The 26,844-nt window shown below is 41.3% G+C and overlaps 1 long non-coding RNA gene across 1 annotated transcript in view; it reads right to left on the bottom strand.

The window, feature by feature from the left end:
- Positions 1 to 25,711, bottom strand: part of LOC146894775 (uncharacterized) — a 170,154-nt gene extending 144,443 nt beyond the window's left edge. The window contains exons 1-2 of the long non-coding RNA XR_015001095.2: positions 25,583 to 25,711; positions 7,611 to 7,661 (exon numbers count right to left, since the gene is read on the bottom strand). This is a non-coding gene — a long non-coding RNA (uncharacterized LOC146894775). The remainder of the gene's footprint in view (positions 1 to 7,610; positions 7,662 to 25,582) is intronic.
- Positions 25,712 to 26,844: the final 1,133 nt, after the last annotated feature.

Here is a 26,844-nt window from a genome sequence, read left to right as displayed (position 1 = left end):
AGAAGAGAGGGGAGCAACCCAGGTGTGCTGACCTGACCCACAGACCTAACTCTACCCAGTACCTATTTCATCTGCCTTTGTGAGGGGTCTCACCCAAATGCCTACGAGTGCACGTGGAACTTGAGTTCCAGGACTTTGTAATCACCAGCTCTGACCTTTGACCCACCACTAGGCCAGTGGCACCCAGCTGAGTGACAGCATATTAACCACAGTATTTGTGCATCTATCCGTTCAGCAAATGCGAAGCACTGCTCCATTAGGTGTTAAGGATATAATCGGGACAAAAATCAATAAAAGACCCTGTCTGTTTTATTAGATAAATAGATATGAGAAGCACCAGGATGAAAGATCATGTCAGAAGGTCCACAATGACAATCAATCGAAGTCAGCCACTCCTCGGCCCAGTTCAGCTCCTGCCTGTCTGCTCCTCCTCCTCCTCCCACTACGGGCCATTTTGGAATTCTTCTTTGCTCTTGTCAACAGCCTCTCAGCTCTGAGACTTGATCTGAGGAGGACTTGCTGGATGCATTGATATCTACATGCCTGGGACCATGTCTCCATCTGCTCCCTCAAGCCCTTCCTCTCCTCTAGGGTTCATTCCTATGCTCTTCCACTGTCTCTAACCCTGATCCATTCTTTATGCTTTCTTGTATTGTTCTCTCCCAAGAAGAATTTCCTTTCATGGTGGCCTGTGTTCCACACCCCAACGTTAGGAACCCCAGGTTCACCTCTGCTATTTGTGTGATGCTTGTTCAGGCATCTGTTTCAAGGATCTGAATGGAAAGGACACATTATCTCCAAATACCCTAAATCAAGATATGGTCATTTCCAGGGCATGCACATATGAGCAGTGCTTATATTAAGCTCTCGTCTGAACGAACACAGCTGGCTGTGGGTACAGGACCACAATGCTTTGTGGCCCCTAGATTGACATTTATTTGCAGAACAATACTGCCCATGGAGACAGGCTGCTTTGTTTATTCAACCATATGCCTAATGTGCTCTGAATCTCTTTTAGTTCCCCTCTCAGTGATATCTTACTGCCGCCAGGGTCCTGGGGTTAATTATATACCTTCTTACATTTAAAATGATTTCCCTTCTTAATCCACTTAAAACATGTGTCCCTCAGAATAGAACGCTAGTCTCCCTCATCTGGAGATGTCATTTAACTAGACGCCTAAGTGGATTTTCAGATGTGCTGATTACAGTCCAGCTCTCTGTGCAGAGCTGCCCCTCCCACCATGTCAACAGCTGTTGTTCTCCACGGCCTGCTGGCCTGCTGGTCCTGAGGTGCTCACTCATTTTGTCTGTAGAACTGCCCTTCTCAGACAAGCCATTTGCCGGACTCCTGGTCTCTAGACGACAAAGCCACCAACTTTGGGAGTTTTACAATGAACAATTATGTCCAACCTCTTCTCTAGGTTAGGACATCTACTTATTGACAGTTGTTGTTCAAATTCAGAGTGCATTATAGAAGCTTCAAATCAGCACAGACTTGTCTTCAAACAAACAAATAAACCAAACCAAAAAGGGGGGGGGCTGGTATGTAACTCAGTGGTATGGTACTTACTTGGTATGATACTTACTTGATATGATACTTATTTAGCATGCCCAAAGCTCTAGACTCAATATACAGCACTTCAAAACCAAATTTTTAAAGCACCATTCTATTTTACATGAAAGTTAAATTGGAGAATGCCAAGTTACACAATCAGTCCTGAGCACACAGTGATTCAGTTACCTACCCTCATTTCAAAAGCAAGCTTACCACGGCCTGAATGTTTGCTCTGCCTTCTGTGCTGACCACAGCCCCACAGCACTGCGTATTCCGTGTTTAAACAGCAGCTTTGAAATAAACAAGGACAGCACAGCGGTGGAGAAAGCAAAGAAAGAGAATTTGAGTTTTTTCAGCTTCGTTGTCCATTGTGACCACTTGGGTATTTATTTGTGTTTAATATTTAAAGCAGTGAAACAGAGTAAGCTGTGGAGTCTAGCTTTACTAGAAGTGCAAAGTTCAGTTATTACATGAAATCTCTTGCTGAATTTGAAAAACAACCTTACAATTGAGATGTATTCGTTGTAACTATAAGCCATGTGTGTACACGCAGCATGCCTGTGTGGTCATGTGTGCACCAGTGCGTGTGAATCATGTGTTCACATGAGTGCACATACACTTGGAGACCAGAAATCAGCCTCCTGGTTGGGAGCTCTTTACCTTGTTCTTCGAGGCAGGGTCTTTCGTTAAGATAGTTCACCAACAGTTTGGCTGGGAGGTCACCAGTACACCCCATGGGTCTGCCTTTCTCTGCATTCCCAGCACTGGATTAACTACATGCCACGATACTTGCCTTTTCATGGGTTCTGGAAGAGAATTAGGTTCTCATGTGGAGAAGATACTTTACCAATCCTCCCGTCTAACTGATAATTTTCAAACTAAGCAATGAATTAAGAAAAAGTGGAGTTCTACCAAAATCTATTTATTATTTAGACAGTCATATAAATTAGATGTTCAGAAATTAGACCATCATCAAAGCGTCAAAGTTGAAGCTATTATTTAGGTAGGTATGAAATTGCTGAGTAAATAGTTGGGCTTTTCCATTGTTCTAAAAGAAATGTGGAGGGACTTAAAAGTCGTGACAGTATTGGTTCATAAGTATTCTGAGTTTGGTAAAGAGCTTTGAAGTGAGCAACCAAAAGTAAATAGCACTAGCTTAACAAAGTTCAAGATAACTTAAAGAACATAATACATGTGCCTTCAGTATCATATATAGCTTTGTCTCATGTTTGTCACAGAACATGGTTCTGTTTTGGGGGGGGGGAGTAAACTGTCATCACCCCAGGTGTCAGGTATCCTAGATGCTCCCTAAATTACAGTTGTGCTAATTAGTATGGCCCTGATCACTGAGAAATTGAACGCCTTTTCCTGAAAATTTCTTCTTTGACAAATCACATACTAAATTCTGTGGCTGTTCTGTGTTAAATTTTATGATAGATTTGTGCAAGTTCCCTCGTAGTCTTCAAAATAATCACTGTATCTTCACACAAGTTCTTATATCATGTCTCAGTATTCTGTAAGGTTAAATAGAGACATATATTTTCCTTTTTGCTTATGATTTAAAAATTTTATTTATTTTGGTGAAAGAAATCAGATGCTAGCATGACTCTTGACTACTACTCTTGATTTGGGGGAAAATAACTTCTTTAGTTTTTATGTTTATTTGTTTCTAATACTCATTTTTATTAAAGCATATTTTTAAAATATAACTAGAATGACACCAATAGACAAGCCAAAGTAGATGGGGGAAAGCCTATGAAATCTCAGCCATACATAAATAACTGCAAGCTACTGAGGATGCTGAGAATGGGAGAAAAAAAATCTCTTCTCCAAGGAAGAACTCACCAATGAGAAATTGTTAGCCCTGAAGATATACGTACAGGTAACACTGTACACACTGAGTAGGCTATAGTTAGGAATATATATGTATATATACACAAATGTGTGTGTGTGTGTGTGTGTGTATGTGCATGTGTGTACTAGCATTTAAGGAGAAAAGGAATCCTGAGAGTTTGAAGAGAGCTTGGAAGGGTATGTGGAAGGGTTTAGAGGAAGGAAATGGGAGATAGGAATTATGTAATCATAGGAATTATGTAACCATATTTTAATATCAAAATGAAAAATTTTAAATTGATATTGTTACATAAGTATTTCTATTTCTAATCAAGAAAGATTAGCAATGGTTAGGGTTATCTTCCTCTATAGAAGACAAACAAAAGTCTTTAATTATGTCCAAACCAGTAAGCAACAAGTAATAAAGAGTAACGACATCTCCAAGTGGTGGTGGCACGTGCTTTTAATCCCAGCACTCGGTAGGCAAAGGCAGGCAGATCTCTGTGAGTTTGGGGGACAGCCTGGTCTATAAGTTCTAGTTCCAGGCTAGAAACCCTGTCTTGAAACAATAACGCCAAACAAACAAACAAACAAACAAACAAAACAACAGCCTCAGAGAGATGGGTAACAGTGGGATTGCAGTTGGTTGGGCTTTCTGCTTTGGAGTTTCTAGCATGTGCCCAGAGGTAGAGCCTGGAAGTCTGGCAGAGCTACAAGTCAATAGAGAACAAGGTACCTGTAGTACATAGGATAGTCCACTGATGGTAGAATTACCCAGAGAACTCTGGAACTCTGGGAACTTCCCCATCCTGCCCCCAAGAAAGGAAGAGAAGAAAGAAAGGGATGGGGAAAAGAAAAAGAATTAAAATTGAGGGAAAATTAAGAGTTCAGGCTCTTACCACTTTATTGGTAAATTCTGTTAAATACTTAAAGAAGAAATATTATGATGAAGTCCTTGCAGAAAGTGAAGAGATGGAAATATTCTCCATTTGAATTCCATGAAGACAGTATAATTATGGTACCAAAGTAATACAAAAATACCACCAAGAAATTACATTATAAACAATTGTCCCTCACAAGCATACATGTAAAAATTCTAAAAGACTTTATTAAATGCAACCAATAACAAATAAGAAAGACAATACATCATGACCCATGTATGTTGTTCCAGGAATGCAGGATTGACTTAATATTTGAAAATCATTCTAATTTGTGGCTTATGAGGAAAATTTTTTAAAAAGTAAAAATCATATGGTCACTAGATACAGAAAAAAAGGCATTTGATAAAATTCACAAACCATTCAAAAAGTAATTCTCATCAAAGTAGAAAGAAAAGAGATTTTTTCCTTAACACAAGGAAAAGTACGTACAGAAATTGAATATATATGTATATGTATATATATATATATATGAAAAATATTTGAAACAAAACAAGGATGTCAGTTCTCACTACTTTTATTCAACATCATACTTACACATCCTAGCAGTAGATGAAGAAAAAAAATCTACAAACACACACACACACACACACACATATGCATGCATATACACACACACTTGCATACATATAAAACATACATACCTATTCACACATAAAACATAAGCACTTGTGTACACAGTGTACCCACAAATACAAAACATAGAGGGAGAGAGAGAGGGAGGGAGAGAGAGAGAGAGAGAGAGAGAGAGAGAGAGAGAGAGAGAGAGAGAGAAAGGAGGGAGAGCCAGCTGCCATGGACAAAGCACAACTTAAAGACATGTTCCCAGGGCCCAGGTCTCCCAGATAAGCCCTACCTCCATCACTTCCCGATAGCCCATCACATCCTGACTCCATCTAAGCCTATTAGTTGTGGGGTCAAGGATTCCATCGCCAACTGCAGGTGCCTCTCCAAACAAGGTCTGTTACTTTAGTAACAAAGTCTTATACACATGTACTTTGGGAGAACTTCTCTTTTCCACATTGCAAATCAGTACATTCACAATGTCTTTGACTTCTTAACGTGTGCTCCTTGATGCCTCCGTGTTCTTATAAGACACAGGCAATTGTTGTGCATGCATTTACATCTTCCATGTGAGAAATCACTCTTGCTGAATTCTCTGTCGAGACTTCTAAAAGTCTGTCCTTGCTGCTCTACATCCTGGTGTCTGTTGCTTCTCCTGATGTCATTAACCCTGGCAGTAACTGTCTAACATTGGCTCATCTCCTGTGACATTTAGCTTTATTATATCTCATTTTTGTTGTAGTTTTCTTTCTGTAACTGTGATAAAACACTTTGACCAAAAGTAATTTAGAGGAAGATAGGGTCCACTCCATCTTACAGGTTATAGTCATCACCATATAGCAAACAAAGGCAGGAACTCAAGACAGGAACTGGAAGCAGAAACCATGGAAGAACACTGCTTATTGGCTTGTTCAGCTGACCTCCTTATATAGCCCAGGCCCACCTCAGTTTGGCAATATTTTCTCACACATGTGCAATTTTCTGCCAGTAACTGATTCACGTTTTGAAAATACCCTTTTATTGCATCTGGCTGCTTCTACAGTGGACATGGGATCGCTATCCTAGTTGCTCTTCAGTAGTCCACAACTTTTTTTTTTCTGGTTTTAAAAGCTTTGCACTGCTATTCTAAAAAACTCACTCACAAAGTGTCTGGATATGGGGTTGTTATTTTACCCCTGAGAATGCTGTCTTCTGGTCCAGATATTTCTCTCTAATGATTACAGCACTATTAATTTTCCTTCTGAAATTTCTCTTTCATTACTTTGAATGGTCTAGTTACTCCTCTGTTTCATACTCATTCTTTTAACCTCTTTAGCAACCAATGAGTTACTACTGTGCCAGTTTCCTTAGCTGAAACTTCAAGCCCATTAGTTAAACAATGCTGCAAAGCGAAAAGATTGATTTCTATCATCAACATCTGTACCCACTGCTGCAGTCTTACTGATCCTTCCACTTCAATCTGTTCACGGACACAGGGAACTGTGGGAAACTGGCTCATCTGTGAACACTCACAGAGGACCTGCTACATCTGGAAAAGGTTTAAGGGGAAATCAAAAATCGATTGAAGGAATACCACACTGGGAGAGAGCTTTATGCTAGAAGAATGTTAAGTTTCTCCTGATTTTTTGAGAAGAAGAACACAAATAACTCCATTAAAATGTACTTGAGAAGTAATTCAGCTTAGGAATTGATTAAACTTATCACAAAATATCCTGATTGAAAAAACTTGAGCATTTTTTTTCTTTTTCTCTATTTTAAAGTAGACAGTGTTCAACAGATCTCATGACTTTGTGAGGCTCCAAATGATTTATACTTTTATTATTTGTGCATCTGATACCATTTCAAAGTAGCCCAGGGCATAGGAATGGCAGTGAGTTCCTTTGCTGTAAATTTCCTCCAGACTGTCACATACAGTATAGCAAAATACATACCTGGGAACACACAGAGAAACTATATTAACTACGACACTGTTTGTCCAATGACTTGGACATATTCCTAGCTAGCTCTTACATCTTAAATTAACCCATTTCTGTTAATCTGTCCATCACTACAAGGCTGTGGCTTACCAATAAGGTTCTGGTGTTCCAGAATCCTTCTCCTTTGGCAACTACATGGCAGCTCCTTGACTCCACCTTTTCTTTCTCTATATCTGTGTTCAGAGTTCCCACCTGGCTTTACTCTGCTAAGCCATTATACAGTTTTGTATTTTGAAACAGTTTTATACATTATCCAACAAAAACAATACATATACAGAAGGACATCCCACATCAATAAAAACTACTCTTTAGCACAAATTTTGTTTTATCTAAACTTGGAAAAATCTTTATTAAGATGGAGAATAAATTCTTAAAAAATTTAATTAAAGACTTCATTTTAAAGCTAAAGTCAACATAAGTGTTATTCACAGAGAGTTAGACCCAGCCTACTACCCATACAATGAAACAAAAAGGCTGTAGTAACTAAAACAGGGCCCTCAATACTACACAGCTGGCACAGAGTTTCTAAGAAATGCTCTTGTCTCCAGTCCCTCTCTTTCTCACTTCCCCATTTTCACCCATCTGATTTTGGTGCACCTACAGCTCCCGGTCTTGCCTATCTTGCAGCACAAGTTCATGAAAAGGTCATTTGCTCACTTCTGAATCTCCCTCACTAAGAGGAGAACTCCCTCACTTCTGGAGAGCAAAGGCCCCTGTCTTCCATCCTGTGTCCCCAGCACTTACCTTGTTGTAGGGAGGAGCAGGCCGTGTCTCGCCGCCCGGCTAGCTTAACCCCTGAAATAACCACACAGAAATTATATTAATTAAATTACTGCTTGGTCCATGAGCTCTAGCCTCTTATTGGCTAACTCTCACATCTTGGTTTAACCCATTTCTACCAATCTGTGTAACACCACGAGGTCGTTGTTTACCGAGAAAGATTCTAACCTACATCCGTCTCAGGCGGGAGATTCATGGCATCTGCCTGACTCTGCTCTTCTTCCCAGCATCCAGTTCTGTCTTTCGCGCCTACATAAGTTTCTGCCCTATCAAAAGGCCAAAGCAGTCTCTTTATTCAACCAATGAAAGCAACACATACTACACTATTACCTCTGGGTCCAGCAGTAGATAATAATGAATGAATGAGAGACAGAAAGAATAGTTAGGTATATAGCTCTCTCCCTCTCCCTTGCACGTGCTCTGTCTCTCCCGTGAATGTGCCATGTGCTCATTCATTCCCACAGGAACCCCTGAGGCTGGCTGCCCGCTGTGCCATCCTGTCCTGCTGAATGTAATCCTAGGAGAGGTGGCCTCCTGCTTCCATCTCCTGTCCTCAGCTGTCAACAGGTTCAGCTCATCGTCACTCAGATTGTCACATTTAATATCAGCTGTGTGGATCTGGAGCTTTGTGAAGATTCCACCCCCACCTCGAGCATCCATCTCTGTCCTCCAGCCTCTCCTCCCTGGTCATTGTGAAGCATTTCCTCTCTGTTAAGAGGAGGGCAGCTGCAATTGCTTTCTTCCTGTGTTCACTGTATGTCTTTGCCCCATACCCATTTGTCATTTTTTATTGTATTTCTCTCTATATTTATCTTTTGGTGAGGCCTTGTTCTCGGCATTTGCTTTCAGAAAGGAGAATAGCAGGCTTGGTGAAACCAAGAATTTATGTGACTGGTTTGAACCTGGAACATTCACACAACCTTCAGATGCTGCAGGAACTTGTCCTTCCGAGGAGCTTTCTAAACATCATTTCTTTGAAGGCTGTGTAGAATAGGCATCACAATCCTCAATTAATTGTTTTGAAGAGTTCTGGAATTCTGGTTTACATGTGAGCACTTCATATCTACTACAGTGCACTTGAACAGATTGTTTGCTACCCAAACCCTTTTTCTTCCCATTCATTAAATAGTAATAAATGACACCTTTTAACACCCCACCTATATGACTGGAAAGAGTGTGTGACAATGTGCCCCTAACCACCTCAGATGGCTATAAGCTCTACAGAAGACAGTATAACAATGCATCATTATAAAATCAAAAGTGATTAGGACCAATCCCAAAGGGATGCTACTGTTTATCTTATATTGAAATAGTAGAAGAAAGAGAGAGAGGTAGGGAGAGGGAGAAGGGAAAGAAAGAAAAGTTTAACTGTGTTCGCTGACAGACATGGGTGAGGAGTTATTTACAAGAACATGGACAATTTGCCAGTAGGAAAACTTTGAAGAAAATGTATCTCCCTTCCCCAGAATATGAGCAATTTTTTAGAACTCAAACCTCCTACCTGCCATCCCTCCCCATTATGTAACCTGTGCTGTGATTGACAGGGTCCCAAGCACCTGGTCATGTGAGGAGATAGCAATGGAAACATTTACACACATACACACATACACACACACATGAATACCATATTGTATACACAACACATATATCTCACACACTACATGGAAACCACAAAAATACACAGCACATATAACACAATACACACAACAAACAACACATACCACATGCATACATACACTATACACACAATCCACACACATATACACAACGCACATACAAGCCACATACACCGTACCCAAATATATCCAAATACCACATTCTTACATTCTTTTAAAACACACAGAGATACAACACAACACATAACTCACACAATATACATTCCCATATTACATACATGCCTACATTTCATATACAGTTACATATCACATACATACAACATATACATTACACACATCACATACAGTCACATATCACACAACAATACACACAAAATGCACAGGCATGCCATGCACACAGTACACACCCCACTTAACACACACCAACAGCACTCATATACCACATATATTCACATATCATTCACACATATATATATATCACACACATATGCATACATACAAATATTTACTCATACGCATATACACTGAAACATCATATACCACATACACTAGTATATCACACATATACACTCAAACACGCATATCACATACACTCACATATACTCAAATTCAAATACATGGAATAAGTCACTCGTTTCAGCAAGAGAGAAGAAAGCAAATACATTTCTGGGTACTTGTGATCTACCCTGTCTCTTGGTGGCTAGCCCTTAGATCTGTTGGTGAGATGGCAAATCTCACTTGCTTTTTTTGTCTTTTCCACTAGGGTTTCTACTGTCTAAGGTGGCTTCCTGACTCACTGAAATGACTTGACTTTCTTGGCAGCCTGGCCATTCACAAGCAGACATATTTCCTGGAAAACCATGCTAGTCTCCACCCAGGAGCACTTTCTAAACCTACCTTAGTCATTTTGTCATTGGGGCTCCACGGCTTTTAAATACACTTGTGTCCAAAGTTTCCACTAGTTGGATCTGCACCCAGAAAGCAAACTGTAGACTGAGGTCGAAGAGTGTCACTGAGGCTAGGCACCACTCTGCACAGTCTAGATGCAATGCTTCAAAAGTAACAGGCTGGAAACATCTTAGCTTCAATCCAATTGCTTTTACCAGGATAGTGATGAAACAAACTCTGTTGATAAAAGCTTCCGAGTTTCCCTCCCTAATTGCATCAGCTTGACCCTCGCTTCTGATTAAACGCTTATAATTTTTCTCCCAGCATGTAATTTTTTAATTATAATATGTTTGAAGAACATCAAAATTATTTGGCTGTTTTCAGGGTGGCTGTTGACAGTTGAGTCAATACGTTTCTTCTCTGATGTGGCAGGCACCCAGTGGGTCCCTGAGAGATAATAATTCATGACAGTGACAGAGATGCCCCCATGTGTGGGTGCTGGGCTCATAGGAGCAGCAATAGGGAGAAGCCTCCAGCTTCATCAGAGCTGTCTTCCTGCCCCCATTCACTTGGGATAGTGTGAAAGAGAAGACAACAATGCTGAATTATAAGCCCATGATCTTATTTACCACAGTAAAGAGTCTGCTCAGAGGCCGCCAATTAGCTGAATTAGTTTTCCCAGGGGCTGGGACTGGATACGGCAATCTTATAAGAGTGGATTCTGTCTAGAGAGTATTTACTAGTCAAGGTTAAGTAACTTCAAATTGAAATATTTTTTTTTGGACAAGCATACGCGCATATACATAATGTGTACTTCCCTAATGTCCACAAGGATAAGCACCGGGCACATGCATGGTGATGCTCACAGGAAGTAACACTGGTCACAGAACCCAATCGAGTGCTTCTGAGAAGGAAAGTGTTTGGAGATTCTTAGCAAGAGCATCAGGGACAGCTAGCATATTTAGCTTCCCAGCACTATGGACCCCTTTAAATCTATCTTTTTGGGAAGTTGATAGCCAGATTAGACAACCTCTGGGAGACTCCATCTGAAAGAGCCATCTGTCTGCCCTACTGAAGTCATGGCCCTCTGCCTCATTTCCTGCTTGTCTGGTCCCTGTGTTTTTATTTGTGTTTTTTGTTTTGTTTTGTTTTTCCTGGAGTCAGCTGTCTGACCCTCAGACCTGAAAAGGATACTGAATTGCCAATTCAATTTACCTAAAACTGGTGGAGCCTGAAAGCCTGGCCCACACTGACATACAGCTAATCTAATACAAATTGATTTTGGTTTTAAATCCAAGAAAGTCAAGAAACTGCTTTGGGTCTCTCCCTCCTGCCCCCAGAACAAAAGGACTTTGCTTTGCTGCTATTGGAAAGCACATGACCTGTGGGCCTTCATTTCTGCAGCATCTATATCATTTCTCCACGCACATGGGGCTTGTGTCTCCACACTGCTCATCCACTCCACATGCTGGCCTTACAGAGATAAGGAGCCCGGACCAAGCACAGCAGCTTCCCCTTCAGATTCCCCTGATGCTCTCTCAGACCCTGACCTCTGATGTCCCGTTCTCACTGTTCTTCAGGCAACTAAATTCCTGGGTTAACCCAGATGACTTATGACTGGCTTTAGAACTCTAGACTGGTCATTTGCAGGGTTTCAGCCATCCCCAAGTGTAGGGACTAATTTCATGAATTTTTTGTGACGTTCAGAGCCATATAATCCAGAAACTTCTGTGGGGGCTAACCATCTCCCTGTTGATATTAATGCTTGAATTTTCTAGACACATTGACTTTAGGCCTCCTCATTAGTACAAAATCCATTTCCAACTACACAGATGCCAATCTCTTGCTCAGATCAGCTCTAGTATCTATCTATGAAGAATTTTCCAAAGGATTTTTTTTCATGGACCCTGTCCAGAAAACAACTTCAAGATGAATATTTTTTTAATGTGATTGAATGGACAGAACTCAGATGTGACTATTTGGAAGATTTATCTCCAGGATAGATTCTATGTCATGTGCTTGTGACAAAGAAGCCCTATTTAGCTCTTCTGTAATTATGCCTAAATATAGCGAAATAGCAATAGCTACCCAGGATTATAATGATTAAATGAGACAATGTTTTACCTGCCATTTATCACATATAATTCTAGTCTCAGGATTTCTTAGAATTCTGAATCTGCAGAATGAGGTGACACATACTTATTTCCAGCTCTCAGGAGACTGAAGCAAGAGGGTCTCAAGTTGTAGGTTAGTCTGGGCTACATAGCAAAACCATCTCAAAACAAACGAGAGTGGTAAATGAAAGAAGGGGAGAAGTATGTACAGAAAGAAGAAAGGTAAATTTCTAAATCCATAGGATGGAAAATGTCCCAATGAAATGGGTCTGAGCCTTGGAGTACCTACTAACTAGAGAGAAAAGAGCCCGTAGTGGAAGGACACATCCAGCTAAAGTCTTCCATGAGCAGCACACCCAAGTATACAGATTTCCATCTGGAAACGATGGCAACATATATCAACATTATATTATATATGGAGAGCCAAATAATCAGGTTAGTTGACAGTAAGCCAGAAAGAGAATGATCAGTCATAAGATCTGGGTCCAGGTTGGCGTCAGCATTTTGATTTTCACTGGTGGTCAACTATAAATGAATCACTGAGTCTGGGACAGAGCACTTTTAGTAAGTCCTCTAGGTGATTCTGATATGGATGGCTTGATGGACACTCTTAGGAAAACTCGAACGCAGAGACATACAAACGTAAGGGAGAACACAGGACTGGAGAAGCTGTGCCACTCAGAAAATATCAGAGAACCAAGCCCAAAGATTCAGCCTCTGTTGTTATAAGGCCTTGGGAAACAGGACAAAAGTCCCTTTATTTTTTGACCATCAGAGGATTTAACCCTCTTTCAGGGTAGTAATTGTAGCTTAAAATAAGCCAAATTTATATGATTTTTTTCTAAACTCTAGAAAAATAATGATTAGTTTTTTCAAAAGTCAGATGGCCTTGGCCTTTTGCTCTCATCCACTTGTTCAGGCAGGGATTCTTTCACTCATTTATGCATCAATTACATCATGACTGCTTCTTCTGTTGCTTCACCTATGATCTCACTCCCAAGTCTAATAACCACACCTAAAAAATCCTCTAAAAACTCGATACATACATTTAAAGCCTGACTTGTCATATTTCTTTCCTTCTTCAATTAACTTTTTCTCCTAAACTCAATCTCCAAAGATCAAGAAAGAATATGAAATCACCTCTTATAGACACATGCCACAGACTAGAAAACTGAGAATTTTACATAGGAAAGCATTTTCTTTTCTGTATTAACCAGGGGAAAGACAAGAAGAGCTTTCTAACCATCCACTTATCTTGAAACAAGGGTTAGATTCTAATCCTTCTAAGGTGACATGCAGTTAGTACCAGGAGGCAGAGGGATAAACCCTTCAATCCTCCTCATACCAGCTCAGGATTCTTTCAGTTTTTCAGAAACTGTTTTCCTGGTATGGTTTGGAGATGGGAAGCAGAGACTGACAGATAAGGACCCAAACTATTTAATGTGTAATTTGACCCAAGAAACCTAAGGAATATCCTCACTCAAAATAATCAGTCAACTTAGTCACTCAAAGGCATCATCACTCAACACCATCACTCAGTCAATTACATCATTCAATTACATCATTCAATTACACCATCACATCATTCAATTACATTATTCCACATCGTCACTGAGAGGCGTCACTATACCATGTCACTCATTGTCTGCAATGGTGCCATTCATTACCATCATTTTCAAATCATCATTCAACATACTCACTCAGTGGAACCACCCAACTTTGTCACTCAAAGGCATTACTAAATATGAACATTTGATGGCAGCCCTCAAAAGCATCACTCAACATCATCACTCAGTGATGTTACTCAATAGTGTCATTCAACAGCATCTTCACTAAATGTCATCACTCAGTGACATCACTCAATGCAGACTTCAACAGTATCATTCAATGATATAACTCAAGAAGACAGCATATTGGCAACACCCAACATCATCACTTGACATCATTACTCAATGATAAGACTCAGGGGCAGTATTCAATGTCAGTGTCACCAGCATCATAGTGTCACGCATTGTCATCACTAAATTTATTTGAGCATATATGAAACCACTCAACACTGCCATTCAGTGAATTCACCCAGTAATACCACTTTAGGACCACACCATACCATCACCCAACATCAGCATTCAATGGCATTGCTTAATGGCTCAATGATACCACCAAGCAAGAACATACACAGAATAATCACCCAACATCGTCATTTGACATCATTCAATGCATCATTAGATGATGTCATTTAATGGCATCGCACAGTGTTACTCAATGACATTAATCAATTTCATCACTGAAACATAATTTTCACAAATGACTTGATACAGTTTCTCCAAGTTTTCCCTTAGTAATTTGCTCTTTGTAAACCTTATTTAAAACACAAGGAAAAACTATTGCCAAAGGAAATAATTACAGCAATTATTTTGTAACAAGTTCCCCAGACTTGCAGTGACTTCTCCAAACATTTTCCTAAAGCCCACTAGGCATTGATAAACTTGCCAATTCATCTAACCTACAGTCATCACTAGGTATAGGGAAGATTTTTATTTTTGTTTTGCTTTCTAGTGCTAGGCTAAACCCCAGAGCCTTGTACATGTTAGGTCAAATCCCCTGCTACTGAACTACACCATAATCCAATCACGAGCTCTAATGGTAAGAACTTTCCTCCACCCTAGTTAAGGGGTTTCTATGAAAGAACACTTACAGAATATATGCTTTACTCTCTGAATACTAAAAAAAAAATCATTTTCCAGTGCAGATAAAGCTAGAAATCACCTAAACGTTCACCTTCTTCGCTTACAGAGCATCTGCATAGAGGGACAACAAGGAAGGTGCTAACTAGGAGAGATAAATCTGTATATTTTGATAGGCAAATTCATTCATATGTATCATTAAAAGAAAAAGTCAGAGAGAAAGCAACTGTCTATGGAATGACTTTAAATGTATTTTAAATGCACAGGTATGTGCTCTTATATGCACAAACTAGATTAGGGAAGTTATGCAAATCTCGCCTGAGAAAGTTGGTCTTGGAGATTGGGGTGCAATTATAAAATGCATTGTATTTTCTTTTGTAGGATTTCAATTTTTTTAACCATAAGCACATACTGATTTTTACAATAAAGTTTAAGATGTATGACATTTTTTCAGGTATCATCAGCTATTATTAACATATTAATAGATATTAGTTGTTACTTCTTTATGGCAGCCACTCAGAAGAGAAATCACTGAGCAGGTAAACTGGGGTGTGAACCAGTAAGAGAAAGAAAGAACTATTATAAGGACTGTTGCCTGGCAGCGAGGTGGAAAGAGGTGGAGAGTGTCTGACCTATTTGAGACATTGACATTTGGCAGGGACATACCACTTGGTGGGGAGAAAGTAAGTCAGAAAAGCTAAGAGAGAAGACTTCGTTTCAAATTTTACTTGGTCCTTTAATGCATGTATTCTGAAGGACTCCCAGCAGGGGAACTGGGTTCAGAGGGCAGACAAACAAGCAAGAGCCAGGGATTGGAGAATGGTGCTCTTTGAAGGACTAGAAAGCTGCTATTTTGGGCTGGGCAATAATTTGATGAAATCAACCAGATTGTTGCTCAACTCTGCACTTCCTGAGTCTGGGCAGGAGGCACAGTACTTAAAGTCTAAGGGTGCTAGAGTCAGGAAGCTTGGCTTTGGGTTCTTAGTCAATGTACAACTTATAAACCACTATACAAGTGAAGAATCAGATTATAGTTTCTCCAAGTTCTCTCCAAAGTGCAAGTCCAGGCATCAAAACCTCCAAGAACTCCTCGATTTCTTCTAAAACACACCCCCAGAATAAGCTGTCTGCATTATTACCCTCACGTCCTGTCTCATTTCTGACTTCTGTAGGCAGAAATGTGTTGAGTGAGAGTTCTATGTGTTGAGTGAGAGTCCATGATCTTGTGTGTGCTCCCTCATGGGAGATGAGTCCACGGCTCCTGCACCAGCACCTTTCAGAGTTCAGGAGACACACAAACCACCCTGATCACTGGGAATACAATATTCCCTGAAGGAACACAGTCAATCAATATGCAAGGGTTTTCTCAGCTTCCACTTGGGAATACTCTAACCAAGCAGTCTCTGAACTTTCAAATTAGCTTCTCTTTCTGTTGTATCCTGCAGGTGAATTCCTGCATTTCCCTTTTCTAGAATGCATGGAAAGGCAGGTACTGGCTGGAGATGACCTCAGATTAATGAGGGAACTAAGGTCAGATGGGGGCATCTTAGATCATATCCAGAGCAAAGCTCAACCACTAAGGCCCTGTTGCCTATAGCCTTCTTCTCCTTACCTGAATTCTGTGGTTTACAGGACTCTCTCCTGGGTGGTCTTTCTTAAACCAGGATTTGGGGAGTGTCAAAGAGATCCTCAGCTTAAACAGGGCCTTCCCACCAGCAGAGGTAAGGCAAAGGAGAGATGGTGGAGTTCCTGGCTTGTTTCTCTGCCTTGCTTGGTCACTAAAATAAGCCTCTTCTCATGAGCACGTCAGTTTGCTTCTTATCACTCCATTTACAGGTACCCAAAGTTCTGTAAGGTCTGGCAGCTACCCTTGATTTTTCCTTCACTCTCTATCCAATCAGCCACAGATCCTGTTAAACCAACATCTTATCATTTCCTCAGATCTGTCCATTTCTCTCCACCCTCTCTATCTTCCATTCCTTGTAACCTCTTCCTGAAAGACTGACATAGTTTCTCAAAGGCCTCCTTCCTCTGTCAGTCTGGCTGTTAACAGTCCATTCTAGGTGGTATTCCTCAAATATCCAAATAAACAAAAGCATTTGCATCTGCACCCCCACACCCCATTCAGGTGGCCTTCAGGGCTTTTTGCAGCTTGAGTCTGTGTTTGCCCCATCACATCAACTTCAATAGGGGCACCCACTGGGGATTAATTAACTACCTCCCATATACAAACCTGGCATCCTGCCTATGCAAAGCATTTTTAAAGTTGGGTGCAGAAAACCTCTTGCCACTTTTCCTCTCCCTTGAAGCCCATTGCTTCTGTCACTGCCATTTCTGTTGCACAATTTTCTCACTTGTTTCTGGGCAGTCCTATCTTCTGTCGTGGAATTTCCCCTTATGCACAGCTAGCTGCTTCTCACTCAATTTTCATGCAATGTTGTAAGGGCATGGTATGTTCAGTGCTATACTGAAGCTCTTTAAAATGCATGAAAAGCTTTTCACCCACTTCTCTGTAGCACCTTCAGCAGGACCTGGTTTTCAGTAGCGAATGGGATCTGGGCACTCCGGCCCAAGAAGCATGGAGGGACTTTCCTAGGAGTTCAGGTTTATCCAGATAAGGCTGTCTTCTTTTCTCCCTATCCACTATGGACAGGACAGGTCTAAGTGGGGAACACAAGGCCAGGGCCACTGGGGGCAACAAAGTGTGCATACACTGATGATAACTGTCACTCTGAAGGCACTGTCACCACCAAAAGGAACACCCTTTGCAGTTATGAGATCTCCTCTCCACTCCTAGACTACAAAAGAATGTAAGCCAGACCCTATCGGGCAGGATATAAAGACACTGACATTGTAGTGTGCTGGAAATGCAGTCATTTTCCTGAGTCATGCATGCTGCCTCAAAACTCGTTCACTGGAGTCTCCTCCAGTTTCAGTTCTTTCCCACCTTTCCTTTATAGTGTGTCTATCCAATCCAGTCTTCAGGAAGATAAACATTTCTGGTGATAGTCCATGTTAACGGTTCCTTGTCGCCTTTACAGACCACTGAGACATAATTAAAGAGCTCCTTAACCTCTCCATTTTCTACTCAGCATCTCATTCCAATTTGCCTCTTGGAGAAGCCTAGCAACACGCACTGGGGAAGGTTGTTCTACTCAGAGCTTCAGTTTCCTCGTCTGCACAGTGAGAAGAGCATTATAAAACAGGAAGCTACATTAATAGTCACAGAGGATTGTCTAGAGTGTAATACAAGCAGCTATTCAATACCAATAGCCACCCAGCCACCCACAACTCTGAGTAGGGGCAAGGGTGTTGCAAATTCCTGTGAACTCTGATAGTGAAATGTGTCTTTTCCTACACGGGTTCTCTCTTTAGTTGTTGTCTCAGCAATTCATTTACAGCTGATTGCTCTGCTCTGGGATTTCTTCCTCAGGGGGCCTCCTTTCCTTTTTATACAGACTTCCTGGAAGAGGTATCAATGAAGCCTGAAGTTTCAGATCTCTGTCCCTTCTGTACATGACCTATACAAAGTTGGCAGGCATTCTGCAACAGACACAATAAGGAAACTTCCCTGAAAAGGTCATCTCAGTCTCTCTCTCACCTGAAACAGACAAAATCTTCCAACTATCTCCAAGGAAGTCTAATCTCCCAAAGTAAGGATGGAAGAGACAAACAGATTTTTAAGTGGCCAAACTTCTCCCATGGGAGAAGAGCTGGGCCTAGTCAGGAAGGGGGCAGAACTTCTGAAAGCATTTCCACACTTCATCTACTAATTCCTGCATTAGAGATAGGGTCCCAACACAGAAAAGATTAGGGAGATGAAAAGCCCCAGAAATCTAGGGAGGTTTTGACTGTCATCTCAATGCTGTGGGTCTGTGCTGCTGCCCTAGCCTTTCGGCTGGAATCCCCTCTACTGATCCTGTGACGACTGTGTATTTTCTGTGGAGTCCCTTACCTCCCCTTCCCCAAGCCGGAAGGGCAAATCCACAGAAAATCTCTCGTATGTGTGGAGGGTCAGTCGGCCACAGGAGGTCTGGGATTTTACAAGTCTAGGGAGCACTAGGGGTATTGCCAGGATTAGTTTGATTGTCAGCCCACCACAGTCTAGACTCAGCTGCTAAGAACGTCTCATTGAAAGAATATCTAGATCACTTTGACCTGCTGGCATGCCTGTAAGGAATTTTCATTAGCTGATATGAGAAGACCCAGCCTAAAAGTGGGCATCACCATCCTCCTGGTTTGGGACCTTGGACTGTATCAGAGCAGAGAAAGCTATCTGAGTAGTAAGCAAACATGCATTCAGTTATCTCTGCTCTTGACTGTGGATACAATATGACTTCCCTGCTGTGATGGACTGTAAGCCAGAACTGTGAGTTAAAATAAACCTTCTCTTTCAATTGCTTTTGTCAGGATATTTTACTTCAGCAGCAGAAGTGAAACTAGGACAAGAGGTTCATTCATAATGTAAGACATAAGAACATTTATTATAGGTCAAGGGAAAATCTCTCTGATCTGTTCACAGAAACTTCTTGAAAATTCTGCCCTCTCTCTTATCTCCCCCTGCCCCATGATGAGCCCTTCTAACCATCCCAGAACACATACTCACCTGTTCCTACCTTAGGGCACAGACCGGGGTCTCCTTTCTCCCTGAGACACCCTCCTTCAAGGTCCTGCCCATCATCAAAGCAAACATCAGAACTTTCTTGCCTATGAAACCTCTGCAAAGGTCTTCAAGCCTCTAACTCAATAGTGGTGATCTCGGGTTGCTAACAAGCAAACACTCTGTGCTTTTTGAGCCCAGGGAGCTTCACAACTGAGTAAAGAGCTATGAGATGGGAAAATGCCCATCATTCTCATTCTCCATAGTAAGAGACTGAACTTAATCAAGTGTCAGAGGAGAGAGGCTGTCAGAGGGGCTCCTGAAGGGATCAGCATTTCTGCAGAGCCCTTAGTGAAGAAAGGAACAGGGAGGTGGGGAAATGAAGGCCAGGCGAAGGAAGGTCTGAGCACAGCAGATGACTGTGAAAACACACAGGAAATAGGAAGCTGCATTATGCAGTAGCCGGGATGAAAGGCAGAGTTCCTGCATAAACGTGAGGAACGGGGTTGCTGGCTATCAGTTGGTTCCTATGCCTTTTGGCTATTCTCCACCACTCTCATTAAAACTAGAAACCATATATTGTTTACTGGTCATGGTGGTGCTATATATTTTATTGTTCTGTTTTGATTTTAGTGCTGACTACTGAACCCAGGCCATTGTGCTTGTGAGGTAAGTTAAGTCCCCAACCCTATCTCTCCATGAACTATGTAGGTCACAAACCTGTTCTTCAGACCATGCCTCTTGTGTTCCTAAATCCTTTCTCATCATAAAACAGTTTGATTGTAAGAGCCAGGGAACCAGGATGTCTGACACTAGGTAGTATCTTCTGTCCAACCACATGGAGTAGCACCCATAAAATCTCAACAATGTGACTGCCTAACCAAGACTTCACAATGACAGTTTGCCAATGCAGATGACGTAAATCTCATAAGAGCCCACCCCTAGTTTAAGAGATTTAGTCAATTAATGGCTGCTTAGAGAGGGGGACTAAGTCTTCTCTAGGGCTGACCCCTCAATAGGTTATCTAACAGTAAGTGTCAGCCCTAAATACATATACATATCAGCAACATTAAATAGACTCAGCAATTTGTACTTATATATACATACCATACATATTCATGCATATGTAGTTAAAGAACATATGAAGTTGAGAAGGAATGGGGGAACATGGGAGGGGAAGAAACGGGGGGAGAGTATGGAGTGGTAATGATGTAAATGGAGTATATATGTATGAAATTGTAAAAAGTAACAAATATGTTTTAAAATGTTATATTGAATAAATTTTGTTAAATATGAATGTGAAGCAAAATTTAAAAGCTCCGTATAAATCTGGTGCATGAAAATAACCTGTTTGTCTTTAATCTTTCCATCCTGATCTAAACCTGTTTGAACGTTTTCCCTAAAACACTGGAGGAAAACTGTAGTGGTTTTATATCCCCCTCTACTTAGGAATGAGGTGAGCATATCCACTCACACTGATACATCTTTCTTAAAACTATGATTATTAATATGGCATATTTCTAATACCCATTTGCCCTGCGTGATCTACAGAGGGGGCAGGAGTTGTGAATTTAGCTCAGTGACAGAGATCTTTCCATGCAAACACAAGGCCCAAGATTCAGTACTCACCACCAAACAATTTTTCTAAATTTTCTTTTTTGAAAATAAGAGGTATCTTCATCATGAGAGTGGTGTTGATGGCTACACAATGGTCTAGCATGTGAATATTCTGTCTCCACTTAACCCTGTGCTTAGATCAGTAATGCCTGTTAATAGATTAAACTAGTTTTCTTTCTGGATTTTTTAAGTCCTAAGAGTTCTGATGTGGATTTTGAAGCTTCAAAATGGGACCATAGCAGGTGGTAGTTTCCAACTGTACTAATTCTATTTTTTTTCCTTTGGTAAAAGGAGCTTCTCAAGGGACTCATTTTCTACAAAAGTTTGGGAAATGGTATTTTAACCTCTTCACCAATGTAGGGCATTTAGAATCCTTCCAGTTTCTCACTGTTATAAATAACACTCTGATAAAGATCTTCATACATAAACTCAAGTCACAGTTCTCATTTTTCTTGAGGGTTGAGTCTAGGAAGTAAGTTGTAGAGTCAGAGAGTAGGGCTTTTTAAAGAGGTACTGACATGGAAAGGGAGCCGACGGATGGGGGTAGAAAGGTTAGGAGAAGGGTGGGTGTTATCGGAGTTCATTAGATGCATGTAAGGGAATATCACGATGGAATTTCTCACTTTATACAAATAATTAATAGATACTAATTAAAATTATATGTGTTTTAAAGAATAAAATATAATGTTTCACTCCCCCGTTACAGCTCTTTCAGATGCATGTATATACTCTTCATTTCTTGCATGTTCCTCCTGTGTAGTCTGTTCCCTTTTCTTAGAAAGTCCTTGGAAATTTTTCCTGATCATGAAAATAACAATAAAGAACTATCGGGTGCAAAGTAGCTTCCAAGTAGGAATAGGTGGTCTCATTCAGTGACACTTGGACTACAAAAAAGGCTTGAACTGCAAATAAGTTTTCATTAGACAGAGAATGTTCTTAGTGGCCCCACTTACTCTCCGGCAGTGTCTGTCAGACAATAACGCTGGTGATTTTTAAACCCAGAGGATGGTAGCAAGCACCAGCTGAGAAGAGGTATGGCTGACAATACAAGCATGACATATGTACGCACTGCATAAATGGGGCTGCCAATATCATTGTCATCAATCAGCTGATGTTTGGAGCCCAAGGGGCAGTTTCTCCAAGACATTTGAAGTGTATGTCATGGAGGATCTGAGCTGATGTGAGCCAAGCTTGCACAGAAGAGGCATTCAGAAACCACAACTGGGAAACCTAGAGACATGGCTACAGTGGAAGACAGGGGGGGCACTGGGGAGAAGGGAAGTCACCAAGACAACCAGGGATTGCATCAAAGACAAAAATCCAAATCCTGTTTTGTCACTAACAACTAAGATTAACTTCTTAAACCCCTCACCCATTAGAAAATTTCATTCCCTCCTGGTTTCCATTAAGGAAGCCATCATCATTTTTCCCACATCCACAGTGTGTAGTTTGCGTAGTATTCAGCCTAGAGGTAGCCTATCAGCTCCCATCACTGCCTCCGAACAGCAGGCCTTCCAAGCTAGCTTTCCCTGAAAAGATGCTGCAGACAACAACTCTTAAACCATGGTGTCTCTTTGTACCTTCACTTTTAAAGCATCGTTTTTAGCATAGAACGAATATCCTTAACTGCTTCTCAATTTCTCATCCAGAGTTGGGTTGAGAAATCAAAAGCTCAATGATTTGACTATATCAAAAACCTGAAAATACCTGCATATTGACAGGGACCTGAGCCCAGAACATGGAGCAAAGGAGTCAGGATGGGTCCCACTCCCCTTCAGGCCCTTCTCTCCTCCCACCTTTGACATCACTCCGGGAGCTGCTGCGAGTTAACAAGGGCTAAAGACCCTCAGATCTATTTAGCGGGGAGGCCAATTTTCTGTGATTAAATGCACGGTAGTGTTCAATTAGTGGAGGATGAACACAACATATCAACCCACTATGGTAATTTTTAAATCTAAAGTTAGAGCACACATAGGTTGTTGTGATCATCATTCACTAATTTAGTGATGATGAAGTTCTTAAAATCTCTCTGAGTTCTTAAAATTCTCTCTGAGTGTATATGAAGGACGCCCCTCATGTTAGCTGGAGTTGATTCATTAACAACTTAACCAAAAGACCACACTTTATGAACTTATTTGGGAACCTATGAGGGTTGATAGAAGCAAATTACTGCCGTATCTTTCCCATCAGTTAATGAAGGGTATGATGTATAAATCATTAGTGAGGGCCATATGGTGACAGCCAGTGAAAGAAAGGGGGGCTCAGCGTGGCATAGGGGAGCAGGGCAGATGGCTATGAATAATGTGTGTAGGCACATGTGCCCTCATATATGTGCCTCTTGTGGCCATAAACAAGCTCTACCATACAAACCTGGGGAGTTCTGTTTGGCAGACAGCTGTTGCTTACACCTCTGGGCTCTGCCTGACACACTCCAGCAAAGTGTGCAGAGTTGGCAGAAAGTCTAAGTGGAAACTGAGGAAGAATTCAAAGTCCTGCACTCTAATAGACATATGGCTTTCAGGCCCTGCCCAGCCTTTACCCCCTTGGTAGCTGGCTCATTGAAAGATGTGTGCCCAGTGCTATGGGGCTCCGTGCTGATTGATGCTTGGGGTGAACTCAAAAGCAGTGCTCACTGGAATCAGCAGAGACTTTAACAACTGTGTTCATTTCTTGCTCTCACTTCCAGACATTGAATCAGTATGACTTGAGATCTGAGCACTGGGACTTTGAAAAACATCCTCCACCTGAGTAATTGTAACCTGCAGCAAAGAGTGAGGGTCACTGATCTCTGACCCACGTCTCTGGTCTTGGAAGGATGAAAGGTGGTGAGCCCTTAATGTTGGACCTGGACACAGTCTTTTTCCAGAAGGTCTTCCAGTCACTGAGTGACTGGGTAGGCCAAGCAAGGCGTTTGGCCCTGGCAGTCATGAATTTGAATCCCACTGGCACTTCAGGCTGTTACTGTTTCTTCCTATGTGAAATATAGGTAATAAAGTTTCTCTAAAGTTGTAAGAGAATTAAATAAAATAAATGGGTAAATAGTTGAACCTTGTGCTGGCTAGTTTAATGCCTACTTGACACAAGTTATAGTTATCTGAAAAGAAGGAAACTCAGTTAAGAAAATGCCTCCATGAGATCAGGCTGAAGGGAATTTTCTTAATTGATGGTGGAGGACCCAGCAGATTTTGGGTTGTGCCATCCTTGAGCTGGTAGTGCTGGGTCCTGTAAGAAAGTGGGTTGAGAAAACCATGGGGGAACAAGCCAATATGCAGTACCACTTAGTAGCTTCTGCTTTAGATCTTACCACCAAGTACCTGCCCTGTTTGAGTTCCTGTCCTGACTGCCTTCCATAAAGGACTATGATGTTGAAGTGTCAGCCAAATAAACCCTTTCTTTCCCAGCCTGTTTTTGGTCATAGTGTTTCATCACATAAATAGAACAGTGATGAAGACAAGCCTGGAATGCGGTAAGTAGAAGGACTTATGCAACAATCTAACAATAATCACTTAAATAAGAGACACAGAGATGAGACAGAGACAGAGAGGCAGACACACAGAGGGAGGAGAATCATGACTCTGTCACTCTGAAGTACCTAGCAGGAGTAGCTAAAGGAACAGTATTTTGTGCTAGTGCTAATCCTATTCTGGCTGGAATAAAAATATTCTAAAGAGACACCTGTGCCTCTTCCTTTAACTGTGTACACAATGGATCCCCAAAATCAGAATTTCCTCCAGGAGATTTATGTTGAGAGTAGGAAAAGCCTGAAGACTGGTGCCAGCCAAAGCAGGAACTTGTCTCCCAGAATGAGATTTCATATGGTCTGACAACTTATCTGACAACTTTAAAGGAGATATTCAAGTGAGTCAGTCATTGACAGGACTACACTGTGGTCCAAAGAGATTAGTTATGGATATTTCTTGCCCTGTATTTAATCTTAAACCCCATCTCATGACTGTGAAGATGGATTTTATTGGACTTTTTCTTTTACCTCTTTCCAATATGGCCACGTTAAATAAACTCCTGTTTTTGTTTTTCACTTTTATTTTGTATTTTCAATTAGTTTACTGAAGGCAAATGGCAAAGCTTGGTTTATGAGGCCTCCATGGCCCATGCTCCAACCCTAACAACCATAGTAACGTGCCTTCTGTAAACCCATCACATGCTCCAACCCTAACAACCTTAGTAACGTGCCTTCTGTAAACCCATCAGGCTGCTTGCTAGTAACCACAGTGCTTTGCTTTGTGTCTGCTATCAGTAAGGCTGCACTATACCCTTTGCAAGCTCGTCCCAGGATACTGGCTAGTAGAGATACCACATTCATAGGGATGCTTCAGAAAGCATTGCAGTGGCAGTAGCTGTTCATGGAAATATTCCACCAATACACGACATATACTTCGTATGCTGAGATGACACCTACCTAGTTCCCAGGTGGTCCACATGATCTGAAGAAAGAAAATCTGATCAGTCAAGACCTGCTTACAAGCTTCAGGTCTGATTTCCAAGCTGACCCAGAACAGGTACATTTCCGAATTGTTCATTCGCATCCCGGTTTCTGTTGAATAAAGTACATACAAACATGTGTAAAGCTCCCTCACTAAATATAAGGCATGGTGTGAGATGATGCGTGTACTAGTGCAGACCGTGGCATTGGGTAGGCTGCAAGAACTTGTAAAACAGTTTGCTGAAGAAAGCAATCAGTCCTAGAGGGTGCTTATAGTAGGGCCTCCAAGATTATACAGCAAACCCATGAGGTGCTCTGCCCCATTTCCCAGCAAACAGCATATCTAGTTATTAATATTGTCCTCTTCCCACTCCAGAGCACATTCATACACATGTGGTCCCTGTGTTCCAGTCACCCTTGGAGCTGAAGCTAGCTGGCCAACAGAGCCTGCTGGTACCAGGGCTGTCATTCCACAACTCCGGGCCAGCACCTCCAACAGAGCCATCCCTCCTCACTTGGATCCTCTTTACTAAAAATCCACCCCCGAACTAAGAGATCACTGGACTTTGCTTCCCTCCGTGATCTAAACAGCTGTGTGATGTCTCCTGGAACAGGAGGAGCTTCGAACAAAAGGTCAGAGATGATTCAAAGCTGGGCTTTGTAGCAGCAATTGCTTTTAAAGACTCAATTCCCCTAACTCTAAGCCCCTGAAGATAAAAAAATTATATAAATGTACAAATGACTTTATGACTTTGATTATACTACTTCTGAGAAATATCCATATGAACGGTGGAGGAAGACTAAAGATATTGTGATAAAGAGAACTCTTTGAAAATGTGCTTTTAAAAAAAAAAACTATGTCATGAGATATGAATGCAGCCAAAGCCCTGATAAAAGTCATGTCATCCTTTTGCCATGGAAGCTGCTGAGGCATGAAAGGGACCATGGGCCTGGAGATCTCTGTGCCTTTCAAGTCTGGCTTATTAACATGCATTAGAGTCTTTTGGAAGATGGGTCTGGCCAAAGGTTATCAATAGAAACTTAATTTAATGAGCCCAGAACAGGGAATGAGGAGCCCTGCAAAGCCAGCATGGGAAGGGATCTGGCGCAAGGATGTCTCTCTCTGAAGAGGGGAAACAAAGATAAACTTGTTAAAGCAGAAGGTACTACATTGTTGGTTTAATCCTCAGAGCAGCACTCTCCTAGTGTGGGGGTGCCTCTCTCACTCCCATTGTAGA

This window comes from Myodes glareolus, chromosome 5, assembly GCF_982192425.1.
Source record: "Myodes glareolus chromosome 5, mMyoGla1.1, whole genome shotgun sequence".
Taxonomy (NCBI): domain Eukaryota; kingdom Metazoa; phylum Chordata; class Mammalia; order Rodentia; family Cricetidae; genus Myodes; species Myodes glareolus.
This window is presented reverse-complemented; position numbering and strand designations above follow the sequence as displayed.